The sequence below is a fragment of the Barbus barbus genome (assembly GCF_936440315.1).
Source record: "Barbus barbus genome assembly, chromosome: 18".
Lineage (NCBI taxonomy): Eukaryota > Metazoa > Chordata > Actinopteri > Cypriniformes > Cyprinidae > Barbus > Barbus barbus.
The window spans coordinates 12,821,700-12,837,125 of record NC_136746.1 but is presented as its reverse complement, the minus strand read 5'-3'; the positions used below and the strand labels follow the sequence as shown (position 1 = coordinate 12,837,125).

Sequence of the window (15,426 nt, the reverse complement as noted above, 5' to 3'; positions counted from 1 at the left end):
GGATAGAGTGAAAGTGACCTTATTTACTCATGCTGCGGTGACCTCAGTATCACAGGTTTAATCCAACAGCACTAGCAGAGTTCTGGAACTCAGAGCTCACAGTCAGCCAATAGTGAAAGGAGGGCAGCCACGCTGCCAGGTCAGTCACACGACAGCTCTTTTTGTCCACAGGTTACAGCTTTGATTCACAGCAAACATTACATGAGTACACAAATAATTGTATAACAATTCTAGCTTTGAAATGAGGACAGATAACTTACTTGCCCTGTGAAAATTTTACTTCTGTTCTGCAAAATAAGATGTTCAGGTGCAAACTGATCTAACTAACATGCAAGTATTGTTTTTGCAGCAGAGCAAATAACCTTTATAGTTTAAAACATTAACAACATGCTGTTCTATGAATAAGCAACCAGTAAATTCATTGATTTAAGCCTCACGTGCTTTAACACAACACAATAACAGCTCTTGGTTCAGTTTAAATCATGCATCACAAAGCAAGGGCTTGCAGTTCATTCAGTTCATGGATTTCAATCACTGATTCATAAAATTTAATTAGGTCAGTAATCCCCAAATCCCCAAAGTCTTTTTGATGAGTTAATTTAGAGAATCAGTTCATAGAGTACAATTTTTTAATCAAACTATTTGGTGGCACTACATCCTCTAATACATCCATTTGGTGGCAACTATTTCCTGTCACATTGAACTCTGGGTCTGCAAGTTTACAACTAAAACATATAATTTAAGTTAAAAAAAATAATAATAATTTTTGGAAAGGTGCATGAAACACTGGCTATAATGGTGAACTGGCTGACCTGGTGGACTCTAACAGATTACAACTTTCAGAGCAAATGTAAGCTGCTTTGGCCTTAGTAAGAACCTTGTAAACACACAAGAATAGATGTTGTTGTGCAGTACAGCTCTACATTAAAAATAAAAGCGCTTGCTTGCTATTTAGAATGATAACTTTCATCATTTTAAGCGGCTCATGTTGTTATGAAAACATTCGCATATTGGAATGCTTGGGTAAGATCATGTCACATCAAACAACAGCCTTTTGTCTGTGCCGCCTTCATTTACTTGCCCGTTTTCATCACTTTCGCTTTAATTCTCTGGCACCGACTTGTTAGCTAAACTCAACATCCAATCAGAGTTCTCTCTCTCACCAATGGTCCCGACGTCAATTCTCGTGAGCCCGACGAGAGCCCACGAGTGGACCACATCAAACAAAAGTAGCCCGACGGATGCTAACCGTCGGTCGACCATCGGCTTGGTGTGTCCCAGGCCTTTAATGTGTCACAATATAAAACATCAGGAAAACCAGATTAACAATTACTACAGCATTTAGATTTATAAAGAAGATTGTTTTTCTCTGGATTAAGTTAAATTTCAAGATTTAGTTATTAAGTTAACTGTTTAAGAAATGTCAGAATGTTACACAGAGATTACGAAAATAAGTGTTAGAAATGTTGCTGACCCCTGAATCTTAAACCCTACTTTAGGCATCCGTGTTCTGCGATTGTCCACTATCCACTAAAGGTGAATGTTGATAGACAGAAGAGTCCACTAGGTGGTAATGGGTATGTGAGAACTCGACTCGTCCATTTGCACTCATCCATGGTTGAACATACTTTGAAAGCTGTGCAGATATGGCTGTGCATGAGACATTGTGGACCAGGAAAATTACGCCGGTTTCACACTGCAAGCGTAAGCAGGGCGTACGCAGCGCGCAAGCAGGACGGAAGCAGAGCAGAAGCAGCGCGTATCCATTTTGCATTCACACCGGCAGCGTTTGCAGCGCGCACCTGAACCGCGGATTTTGTACAGAATTCTCAATAATGGGTAATAAGTTAGCTTTGTTTTATTTCTATTTAAAATACATTACAGAGGGAAAACGTGTCAAGAAGCTTATTTTTTTAATAAATTACGAAATATAAGTTTGTTTTCAATTTTCTTTTATGCTTTGTTTGCGTGTAGTGAGAGTTGTTGACAGAAGGAAGGCAATCGCGCTATATATGTTGTTAAGAAGACTACGAAAAAGGATGAGACGCAGACTTTGTGTGTAAACTGCATAGAGTGTACCCAATGTAAGATGAAGGAAGAATAGCCTACCTTCCTCCTCAACTTGAAAGTTGAAATTTAATTGTATACGTATATCTCATATTTCTTATATATGTGTGATTATTGTGTGAAAAGTATCCATTTTTAAATAAATGTTTTTATTTCATCAGTGTTGTTTCTTTACTGATTGTAATACTTCAAAAACTGTACTGATTGGATTTGCATGGCTTAGGCCAACACAATGCTTTATCCTGAACATTACATTGTAGTATTGACAGTGCTTTTGAGGTTGTCATTAACCTTGCACAGTAATTGCTTTTACATATTTTATATATGTGTAGAATAATTTAAATGCTAATATTTTGATATATGAATTATGGTATAAATTACCCATTTCATTACAAAAAAAAACATTAAGAAAATCATTTGTAGTTTTTATCTATCTTATAAACAGAAAATTTACATACATTACCCATCAAAAACATAGAAAATCAAAAAAATGTCTGTAATAAGTAACCTTAAACTTCTTAATAGACACGTTTTTTAATGATCAATTTATCGAGAATTAAGTCTAAAATAGACATACAGTAGTCTACAGCGTAGATGTATGTAGCATGTGTGACCTTATTCTGTCTAATTCTGTCTAGTTAATTAGCTATTAATTTGTTCGTACGTGGGCATGCTAAAAATTGAAAACAAAAAAGTAAGAAAGGTTATTACTTTCTGCACCGAGTGCTGATGCAACATCCTCCCATGCTTTTTCCTTCGCCTGCAAGTCTTTATATAGTAAATTATGAGGATCATAAATAACTGTATGTTTCTCAACCTCCATGATTAGTGTCGTCCATGATTGTCTTCTTTGCATTAGCACTAGTACCGTCATCATGATGTCAACATGACACCTGTTCTTACGGCAACTTACTATAACACATAGGCTAACATAATTAATACAATTAACCAGTGACTTAAGCAGAAATAACAGTATAAATTTAAACTAATTTTAGTGATTAGAGCAAAAACTTTATTTTATTTAGTTTTTTGTAATATAGGCCTATAGTATTATTATTATTTTTTTTTTTTTACTGAAGTTTATACTCTATTTACAACATAGTAGATGTCATTAATTTACATTCTGGGGAACAATTTCACTTTATCGTGTGTATTTTGTCCATAATCAATGCTTTGTCACTTTAATTGAGCGTAAGCAGCACAGCAAAAATAGACTCGGCGCCGAAACAATCGCGGCACTGCCGCTCCTGCTCTGCTCCTGCTACACGCTGCCGCGCCGCTCCTGCGTGCTGTGTGAACGCTCTCATCCGTTAACATGGGCGCCGAAAAAAAATGCGCCCTGCTTACGCTTGCAGTGTGAAACCGGCGTTAAGTATACCTGGGCCTTGACAGACCAAAAACTGAAAAGGTGCAGGTTTACAATAGTAAACTTTTGCATGCTTTCTCTGTTGTACTCTGAGAAAAGCAAATTTATAAAAATAAAAATTACTCTGTTTGTAAGTTTGATCATGTGTCATTCACTCAATTTTTAAACTACAAATGAGAAAACTAGTGAATTATCAAACAGATTCACTATCAACCACCACAATAAAAAAATTAAATCTCCATTTATCAGGAGAATAAAGACCTCCGAAAGTCCTACAGGTACCAAAGGAGACAGGTTAACTAACCACAAAAACACTTCCTTCAAGTCAGGCAATTATTCATGCAAATGAGTTTCCCACAGTACCTGTCAAATTTATTCCAACGGAAAATTTCATACAACTACTGCTGTTGGAGATTCAAGGAAAATCCATTCAGTGATTGCAAAGTAGGAGTGTGTTTGTGTGTACAAATTAAAAAAAAAAAAAACTGATTTCACATCTAAGGTGCTCATGTGCCAATTTGTGATCTCGCTGGTCTCAACATTTTGATGACAAATTCTGCTATTCACCTTTATTTCTTAAAGCTGTAAAATTAAACTGGATCCAAACAAGAGATTTATTACATGGTCAAGTTGACCTAACAAAAGATGACATATATTTGTGATCCTGGTTTGTACCAGAGACCGCATTATTGCTCAGCAAGCTGCAATCCAGTCATGTGGTATGCAATGAGGTCACAGAACAGCATGTCTGAGCTGGCCACATCTCACGCCTACTGCACTATAAATAAACCCAGATAGGATTGCATGCAAACCCCCATCCATTTATCAATGGGAAGCTAGGGCCATGTTCACCATAAGAGCTCACATGTAGGTTATCTGAAGTAAATATGGGTCACTCCATCTCAAAATGAAGGCAATTGAAAAGCCACATTCTCACCCCCACTGAAATAAAACAACATGAAGTGTTCCGCATGCATACTAATACCTACACTATACATGCAGTGCACACTATACTTACGTCCCCTAAGAAATTAGGGCTTAGACCTGAATCCTTCCCACTGTTAACTGACCCTAAATGTGGAACCATAAGCAATCTTGATCATTACATTGAGTTTAAATTATAAGTATAAAAACAAGAATGAGCAAAATAAGCTTTTGTTCCAAAGAGCCATGATTTTCCTGCGTTTTTTAAACAGCCCTGTATAAGCAAAACTTGCTGTGGGCCATATAACAGAGACGGCAGCTGTGGTTAAACCAAGTAAAATAAATGTATATTTTGTTTTGCAATACCACTTCATAAAGGTAATCACTCACAAAAAAGGAAAATGGCCAAGCAACTTCCATTGCAGCACTTGGGATGAATTAACCCATATAAAAGTACATTATAACAGTTATATATAAAAAAAGTCCACTTTCTTGAGCACTAAACGATAGTGTTTCATTGGAAACAGCTTCCAGCACCTGTGCCTTGACTCCAGATTAGCCACGCTTTGATCATGCGCTCTGTTTAGCATCACAGTAAATGAAAAAAGCCCAGATGATAATAACTCATTGCCTATGAATGTGCATGGAACCAGAGGGCACACTGTGCCAAAGCACTAAAACAAACAAATAAAATGCATCCTGTAGAGACAGGAAGTTGGCTAAACCTTTGAAGAGTGTTTCAATGATGGGACCCAACAAAAGGAAAAACAGCCTAGTCCTCATCAACTCTCTATTTCAGACCACCTGTGCCCAACGGTGACTTTCATCCACCATCACCCACGTCTCGTCATCACGATGAATCATGATATCTTCATTACAAATATGATAAAGGCATTGTGGCCAATGAATTTTAAAAGGTCAGCACTGACCAGGCAGTTCAGGCCAGAGTGCATTTTCATAACAACCACCTTTTATCTGAAGCCTGACAACAGTCTTAGACTGACTCCAGGAATTCTATTAATATCCCATATTACCAGCTCGGTCCGCTAACATGGTGAGTCAGTTTATGACCATAAAAATGATGCTTACCTGACCTAACGTTGGCCTGCATTCAAGAGTTACAAATCCAGACGACAGGTTGCTCATACAAGATTTCCACATTCCAATGAAGTGAAGAGAGCAGTTCAACACACTCCTGAGATCTATGGCACTGCAATGATGTAACCATTGGACCACTGTCATATGTTCCGTTTCCATGCCTACAGCGCATGGAGTGGCAGCTAAGAGTGGTTTCTATGGTAACAGAGAGCTTCAACAGGTCACTTCAGTGCATCTTTCCCACGACCAGTCCCTTGGAATTGCAAGTACAGCGAGATACCTGACAAGCAAAACTAATGGTGAATTTCATTCATTGCATTGAAACTAGGAGCAGCAGACAAAGTGCAGAGTTTGGAAATGAGCAACGTTGTGAGACAATTACAATAACGTGTGAACATATTCAATGCATGGCTCCACGTACACCATGTGCTCCTTGCATGTGAAATTTTAAAGGCCAGCGTATCAAATGTCACAGCCCTTAAATAGGCAGTGAGTTGTAAACTGCTGAACTGGCCTTGTGTTGTCTTGTTTATGGAGCCCTAAGGACAAACAAACTTATTACATCAATACAAGAGCAGCTGCATCATTATCGCTGAAGTGTATTTTGGATGTATTTTAAGACTCTGAGAAGACAAGTGCCTCCAAGCAATGACAAAATCTATTACCTAATAACAACAGAGAAGAACAGACTATTTCACGTTCTCCAAGTAGTCTTGATTCTGTGGACAAAAGGCCATTCTAAAACTCGTCTTTTTGTTTTTTTACAAAAAAGGTCCATATTTAAAGGGGTCATCGGATGCTCAGATGCCCATTTTCCACAAGTTGATATGATTCTTTAGGATCTTAATTAGGGTTGGGCTGATAGACGATGCCATCGTCCATAGCCGAAGGCTGGCAGACATCACGATGTTGAGCAGGCATCGTTATTCTGTTAACTGTTCACTTTAGCCGTGGAACTGGCTAACTAGCACGTTATTAGGAAAGGCGATTTGCAAAGATTCATAAAAAACCCTTATACTGACTTCTTCTGTAGATGAAGCTGGATCACGAATGATTCGCGCAAACACAGAAGCATTTAGGCAGATCGGCGCATTCCCTTCAAAATGAAAGTAACGTTAGTCCTCTGCGTCCCGCCTGCTCCCACGATATATTCACTCGGTCCACTCGCTGGCCGCTTTCAATCATTTTCTTCCCGACCTGACTGTTCCTGCTAAATTTAGATCTCGTTTCCAGAATCACACATTTAAATTTCCTCTACTGAAAGAAAGAGAGAGAGGCTAACAAATAAAAGTGTAGTCTGCACAAAATTGTATTTGTTATTTTATTCTTCTTGTCAAGAGACTTTTATTGACAGCAAAATGTTAAAAGAATTTTGTAAGGCACAAAATTCGCTTAACATTTTGCTGGCAGCAATTAAAAATAAGGAATAAAATTTTTGTACAACATTATTTTATCTGTGACACTTTTGTTCCTACTGTGTTGGCCAAACAGTAGGGAAAAAAAGTGTCAAAGAGAAAATAAAAATGTTGTACAAAAATTGTATTCCTTATTTTTATTCGTCTTGTCAGGATACAATTTGTTTAACATTTACAACACAATAGGAAAAAGTGTCACCAAGAGAAAAAAAATGTAGGTTGTACAAAAATGGCCTATTAGGCTATAATTTTATTCATCTTGTCAAAATAGTAAATTCGTTTAACATCTTGCTGTAAACATAGTAGCCTAGGAAAAGTGTCGCAGAGAATAAATAAATTCGACATCTATCATTTAAAATTAGACATAGGCTAAGCAAAATATAAACAAACCGAGCTGAACGTTCTTCAAGGACAGCGCATCCACACTTTGCTCCATCTTTATTCTGCTCTGTCACTCATCACAACCTGCCTGTTCTGTCTGAGGGCCGTATATTCATACCGGTACAGCCTACTCTGAGGACCGTTATGCACATGCTGCACACAGACCCCACAAAATAAAACGAAGCAATGGTTCATGCGTGCAGCTGAGTGCAGGTATAATAAAGGCACTCCTCTGCTACCCGAAACATCCATTCACATCAAGAAGGCTATAACTATAAATAATCATTATAATTCTATGAGAATAGGGAAGCACACTCCACATCTATGATGATAACATCACAGAGGAATGATATGGAATCACTTTCAGAGAAATTTTCACACCTTATGAATGATAAAAACAGTGACAGCCAGTGAAAGATCAGAACACATTCATTTTTAAAAATTGGGGCATTTAAAGTGGCAGACGACCGACCTGCACGACACAATTATAAAACACAAAACATTAATGTATAGTTTTCATATCTGTTAGGCTACGTTTACACTATGTTCATTTTAAAACGCATAGCTCAGACAGAATCATCATTTCTATTCATTTTCCACTAATTTACTGATAAGCATTAGCACCTTCCAGCACTGTCTGCCGGTATGTATAATGTTATATGCCTTTCTATCTTCCGCAATCGCTGTTCTGACTCAAAGGACATAGCATATTTCAGCAACATTACATGGCCAAAAAACACATTAGATGTCAAAAAGAAGTTATTACAAACACTCGATGGTGGTTTAAAGTGAGTTTTGAGTAAAAGCGGAATATAAATCTTATTTATTGTCTTATGTAGCATGATGCTACAGTGTGCATGAATGGTCACGTAATACGCGCGTTCGTTCAGTATGGATGATCTCTTTTCTGAAACACCAGTATGGATGAGGATCGTTTTCATTTTTTAAACAAAAACGGACCGGCGTAAATGTAGCCTTACATCTGGGACACTTTGACGCTACAGCCTCACGTGGGAGTCACATCTCTGAGTGTAACCAGTGTAAACTAGTAGGTATGTTCGACTTGACGCGGCTCTGCGCAGGACCGAGAGAGCTATTAATAGAGAGCAGACTGCTTCGTATGTTTTCGAATTACTCTCGTGGATATCAAACACCAATCGATCTGCGTGGCGCCATTTCTACTCGAACACACCTAGTGCTGCAGGCTTATTGTTGATTAAATTAATCCCTTAGGTATCAAAATTTGGTACCGAACGACAAGAAATGTTTTGATACTCAATGGTATCGAGGAAATTTGGTTTATTATGCTTTGAGATTTTTCAATGTAGGTAATGTAGTCCACAATGCATCACATTTTGGGGATATGGCTTTAGGGTAGGGGAAATCATATCCTGATTAATATAGTCATTCATTCATTTTTATGACGAAATGAAGACAAATATAAAAAATAAAAAAAGGAAAAAATAACTATTAAAAAGTCCTGAATCAGGGCTCATAACTTCATATTATTTGAAGTGCACTTGCCGTCTAGTAATTGCAAAATGCTTTTGTTACTTTTTAATAAACAAAATATAAGCTTCAAAATTACGCCAAATTCATAACGAAATTCAATCAATAAATACAGTTTTGATACAATTTAATGCAACAGGCACGATCGCTTTTGCGCCTCAGTTTAAGCGGCAAGTGAACCCATTATATTTTTCTTTTTACTACTCTAGTACATAATGAACATGAATTCACATCAAAAGGTAGGCTATTTAGCCTACAGTACAACTTACTGAAATGTCTCATTTAAAAGCTCATTCAGTGTTTCAAACTGCAGAAAACCTGTAAAGCTTGTAAACACTGCATCGTAATAATACTTTTTCCTCAGAATAACTGTCTACATGATTCAACTCCTCCTATAATATAGCATTTTACTAGTAAAGAAAAACAGACTGAATGTGTGAAAGACATGTGACAACATTTACAGGATGCATTGAGGAGGAGCCCAAACTACACTCAGTGGCCAAGTGATGCTTATGGTCCATGATATTGGTACAGATTCTGTGTAATGAACAGATTCTGTGAATAACAAATTCTTTGTGACTGTATATTTCGAGTTGGAAAAGACATTTTGTTCCCACTTTAAGTGAGCCTTAGTTCCCAGGTCATCTACAAGATGGATTAAAATGCTGAGAACTTTAAGAAAAGATGAGACAAACACATGACAGTATGATTGAAATGTTAAAATGTAAAAAATAAATAAATAATAAAACAAAATAAATAAAACATTTATTCTGTGGAACCTAAAAAAATAATTTGGCGTCTTCTTATACTGGCTCCTTACTCAATTTTTTTGCCTGGAGCCCTGTTGTTCATTTATGGCTGCATAAACATTTATTCGATTTCAATATGGAATCACAAGGAACAACATCTTAGTGATAGTAATGTTCATTTCCATTACCACAAAAAAAAAATGACCAAGAAAAGCCTACCAACGACCAGCAAACTGCACATAAACCATCCCTATTATCAGTGGCCAAGCGCTCTAACTTTCTGGGCTATTTTAGGTCCTCACATCATCTGTGCCCTTGCCAGTGTCTGTGTAAGGTGCCATTAGGGAATGAGGCAGGAGAAGACCTTTGCGTGATACATGGGTGGCAAACTGCACAGCCTATAATCTAACGTGGAATACAAAGGCCTACCCTAAAAGCCTTTTTGATGAAACCATCAGTACACAGCAGGCAAAAGTCCAAAATCCCAGTGAAAAACAAACTTTACTGCTTGGGCAAACATGAAAGGAATTTCACTTTGACAAACATGGAGCGACGCTCATCAGTGGAAGTTTTATTATACTGCAGTTACATGAAAAAACGACTAACTAGAATCATAGCAGAAATTGAATGCCGATTCACTTACATTTTTCACTCAAATGGAAAGAATTAAGCAAGACAATGAATAGAAAATCCTCCCAGAAATGGTGTCTGCATGCTTCTATTTTGAAGCTGTGCGTTCTTGATTACTGCAGCTCTGGATAGAAGCTTGAGAGTATTGCAGTTATTAAGATATTAACCAGAAGTCGCACATATCTTTAACATGCCAGAAGCCAAATAAAACACTAGTAATATTTAAATATAAGATTAACTTAATAAATCTAAAGAAGATTATAGCAATCGATACTAATATTACATTATACATGCCTCTGCAACAAAGCCTTCCTTTTCAGCTAATTTATCTTTATGCCTGAAATTGATCCCTTAGATCCAACTACAATGTTAGATTTGTTTTCCAGATGCAGCCTGCATAATGAGTGAACTGTTGGGGAAACAAAAATGAAAAAGACCAGTAACTGAAAAGTAATTAATATAACGTCTTAAGCTATTTTTGCTTGACCTATTCAGCTTTTCCTATTATTTTATTATATTATTTTCCTACCGTTTTGCCAGTGTATTAATGTTAATGCTCAATTTTCATATCAGCCTGTGTTACCACGATAAAAACACTCCCGTCTTTGCATCAGTGAAGATTTCTAGATTGTATGATGAATAAATCTGTTATACTTACATTGCACATACATCTGCATTTTGTTGTTTTGCTGCACAAAACTCTGCTGTTTCAGCAATGACTCATCTGAATGCCTCTGATTGGCCATTGCATTCATAAGCTCAACATAATCGTGTGAGATTGGTTATAACGCATAACACTGTAAAAACGCGGAAAAAGAAATATAATGGAACAAATAAGCCCTAATATTAATTAGCCTAGATATTACTAGCCAAATAATAATAGTAATATACACAATACTATCGTCTATCGGCACAACCCTACAATGTAGAATCTTTCTCCCAAACCACCTGAAAAATTTACATCAGCTTTATTTTATATTTTTTTCTGTATTTTTCAACTCCAACAGACTCCCATGCAGTGGTCGTCTGATCCTATAACTGGCAGATGGTCTTCTAACTTCCACTGAGGACAAAAATCGTTATCATCATACTGTCACTGAAGTTAATGGATCAATCTCCATGAACAGTAGCTTCTGACTAAATTTCACAAGTTAGCACTTGCTTACTATCAGTCAGACCCAAACAAATCAATCTACTGTAAGACTTAAGTTAACACAATTTGTACAATTCCTAAATGATAAATGTCCCTGATTTTAAATGCATTTCAAAGATAAAATGCAAACACTCATGTGATCAAGTTCTTGGTAAACTGAAATTCTATTTTAGTGATATCAATGAGCAACAGAGAGAAATAGAAAGAAACAAGACAAACCACATGCAACTGAATGCTATATATGTAAAGTCTAGCGAAATAACCCAGAAAACAAATTTAAACAATAGTTTGACTGCATGACCATTTCTCTTTACATCCAGTCAAGCGGTACAAACCCTAAAGCTAATTTCAGGCAATACGTCTGGTCCATAGTTTTTTGTTGTTGTTGCTGATTTCAAGGAAACCTGAGGCATGGAGAACTTGGAGTAAGCCAATCAGACAACTGCAAAAATTTAATGGATTTTAAACAATGAATCTCAATATTTTCATGCCTTATCAACTTTTGAATAGTTTATATTGTAACAAAATCTCCATTTTGACTAAATGCTGTTCTTTTTAACTTTATAATTTTTTTTTAAATATCACAGGTCCCAAAAAATAAAAAATTAAAAAGCAGTACAACTGTTTCCAACATTGATTAAAAATCAGCGTATTAGAATGAATTCTGAAGGATCATGTGACACTGAAAATACTGCTTTGCTTCACAGGAACTAATTAAATGTTAAAGTATATTAAAATAGAAAACATTTATTTTAAATTGCAATAATATTTCACAATATTATTTTGTGAAATAATATTCAGTATTTTTTTATCAAATAGATACAGCCTTGATGAGCAAAAGAAACTTCTTTAAAAAAATGTATTGATCAAAATTTTTGAACTGCAGTGTATTGTGCAGTAAAAATGTTTTCTCAGGTAACCTAAAATGTACATCATTTAGTTACATCAAGGGTCAAATCAAATATAAATAGCACATTAAAGTTAAAAGTTACACACTTTTTTGTGTGCATGCTGTACAGGTCTGGTATAAAGAATGTTTTTGCTCAGGTGCCCGAAATGTCCGCCCAATAGAGAAAGGTTTTGCTCAGCAAGAAACAAAATTAGAGGGAACATTGCTCCCACGGGTCCTTAAATTTGATACAACTAAATTGAAGAGTTTTTAAGGCCTTATACCATTTAACGTATTTAAAATTGTCTATGAAATAATTTTTCAAATTGCCTTAAATAGATTTTTAAGAATTCTGCAGATACCTTGTAAATAGTAAAATAAAACTCTTTCCTTGATATTCGTTGATATTTGTGTATTGAAAATGTTTTTGATTGACATTTATGGTCTTTATTTTATTTGGGCTAGTTAAAATAATTTTTGGGCTACCAAAATCTGAAGAGTACCTGCCCGAAGGGCTACCAGGGATTTAGAAATTTTGCGAGCCCTGCTTATAGTCAGAATTAGCAGAGATGTGCAGTAATATATTTTTTAATTTTACGATGATACAAACAATCAAGAAGTTAGAGCGGCAAGTGGTGACGTCTTTAACTTGTGCCACGTACTTTATTAGAGAGGATAAATAAGAAACACCATGGCAGGTGTTGTTTTAAAAGTAGGGCTGTTGTCAAGAAGATGGCACATGCTTATATGCACATACAGGCAAGATTTGTCAAGCATGTGGAAAACAAATGGAAAAATAAAAGTCCACAGAAATGTTCACGCTGATTAGTTTGCCCAGGCATATTGGAGCTATGTATAGAGCTGTGTGATTTACATTTTGTTACAATATAAACAATCAAACAATTGAGACTTGCAATATAGTATACATTGCCTTATGTGTGTAAAATGTATTTATTATGAGAGTAATGTTGGATATAGAGAGCTGTGTGATAAAAAGGTTTAAGTTAACCATCCATCATATAAGTGAAATCCACTGAATACTAGCGCAAGAATTCTGAATAAAATATACATTCTGCTAAAATATTTGTTGTTGGACATTAAATGTGACGCATAGAATTTTTATTTCCTACATATAAGTGTATTTTTATGATAGCAGCAACTGTTAATCACTAGCTCAAATGAGTTAAATGTGTGTTCCTCTTATCAGTTAAAATGTACTCTGATTTCTATTATAAATTTACATTTTTAATTCAGTGATTTTAACTTTTGTTTGTGTTTTTATGCTTTAATGCTTTAAAGAGCCGTTTTAGATTGTAATGTTTTAATGTTCTAATAACCATAAAAGGTACAGCTGTCATAAATTCAGAGAGAAAGGCTGCATGGCTAGAAACTTCTGATCAACTGCATGCACAAGTAGCAACTATGTTAAAATGTCATTCGCCTACATTTTGGGCACAATAAATTAAATACAGTTGGTTGTATCCTATTTTTTATTTATTTGATTATTTAAGGTGTATTTTCTGTATACTTTTATTTTTGGACTGACTGTATGTGAGAGAGTCAGTGGTAATATCGATGCGTTCCTATTGGTCCGTGTTAGAGGAGCTCAGCTTAGCCTGACAGTTAGCCTGCTCCGGACCAGGTTAGTTTGCCAGCATAAGTTGCCGGGGTAACTGAGTTTGAATTTTTTTAAGTTTGATTTATGAAACCGAATCTACCAAAAATAAGCCTGACTAACCGAAATAAGCCTGGTTTATACTCTAATCTTGGTTTATGGAACAGCCCCCAGGTTAGTTTGCCAGCATAAGTTGCCACAGTGACTGAGCTTGACCTATGGTAATTTTGCTTTCAGAAACCAAATCAAGTGAAAATAAGTCAGAATTACTGAAATAAGCCTGGCTTATTTGGTAAACTTGTTTTATGGAACAGGCCCCTGCCCCCTGTATTTACATTTTATAAATATAAAAACAACCACTTCATAAAAACAATAACAACTCCTAAATAATTAAATGCCAGTTCTGGTGTTGTCTTTGGAAAGAGGAATTAAAATGATTGGTGTCAAAACCAATTTAGCTACCAACGTAGGCAGCATTTGGAACATTGTAGGCAAATTATAACGTTCAACACCTATGATCCTCAAAATGCTGAATTAACTGGCAACTCGTTAGGTTTGGCGACACATCCAAACAGGTCTGTTTTCAAGAGCAGGCAGCAGTACTGGCCCTCAGTGCAGCAGTTACAAAACACGTCCAGCCCGGTAGATAACGCTAGCCTGCTAGTTAATCAGACAAATGTGGTGCAACTTACTTTTATTATGTCCAAATCACCCTTCCAGTAGACGCCACGTTCCAGGCGGCCGTCGAATGTGCCTTTCTGACGAGAACCCACTCGCTAAACATCAAAATATTTGGGCCGTTATTGATATTAGCGCGTTTTAACTAGCGCAGCTAAAGGTAAACCCAGCTAGCTGGCTAACGTTAGCTAACGCGGTTAAATTCACACGGTCAGGTCTGCCCTCAACGGCTCTCTGGGATTACGAGAAGTAACGAACATCTTTGACATGCTGTTTCACTTAGGCTCAACGAAAAAATAAGTGCGACCTGGCTGGTGGTCATCTGAGTTGAATTTCGAGCCGTGTTAGCGTTTCTAGCTACATGTTAAAGACAGGTGACGTGCCATTGACGGCCGCGCGCTGGGGTTCTGTGTGATGGGAGGGGCCTCGCCTCTATGATTGACATCATTGGCCGATAACTGCTTGTGCTGAAGAGAGCCTCAGAATAAAACTCATTTATTTTGGGTCATACATGCATGCTTGCTTGCTTGCTTACTTAAGTATGTATGCGTGTATGTGATGTATTTGATTGATTGTTTATTTGATTGTATGTCTATCTATGTATTATTTTGATTGTATGTGTATCTATCTATCTATCTATCCATATTGGTTAATAATATTTAAATTAAGTCTCAAAAGTAAAGTCTAAAAACAAAAAAAGTCCCACTACCCTCTTGAAAAAGAAGTACAATAGCATACTCTTAAAAAGAGTACTTATTACGAAAATTAAATACTTTAGAAGAATATACTTAAGTGTCAACAGATGTGAGGTTTTCAGACAATTGCATGTTATTGCAGTTAAATGAAAATTTAGGCCTATTATAGATTTAATTTATATTAAATGCAGTTAGCTAAAGAGTGTTTTATTGCATTTAAATAGGACTTAAGTAAATATTATTTATGTGTCATTTAA

The 15,426-nt window shown here is 36.3% G+C and overlaps 1 protein-coding gene across 1 annotated transcript in view; it reads right to left on the bottom strand.

Moving 5' to 3' along the window:
- The window catches only part of LOC306884333 (protein phosphatase 1B-like), a 34,331-nt gene extending 19,441 nt beyond the window's left edge, over positions 1-14,890 (bottom strand). The window contains exon 1 of the mRNA XM_079440105.1: positions 14,489-14,890. The gene's annotated coding sequence lies outside the window, so the exon portion shown is untranslated. The remainder of the gene's footprint in view (positions 1-14,488) is intronic.
- Positions 14,891-15,426: the final 536 nt, after the last annotated feature.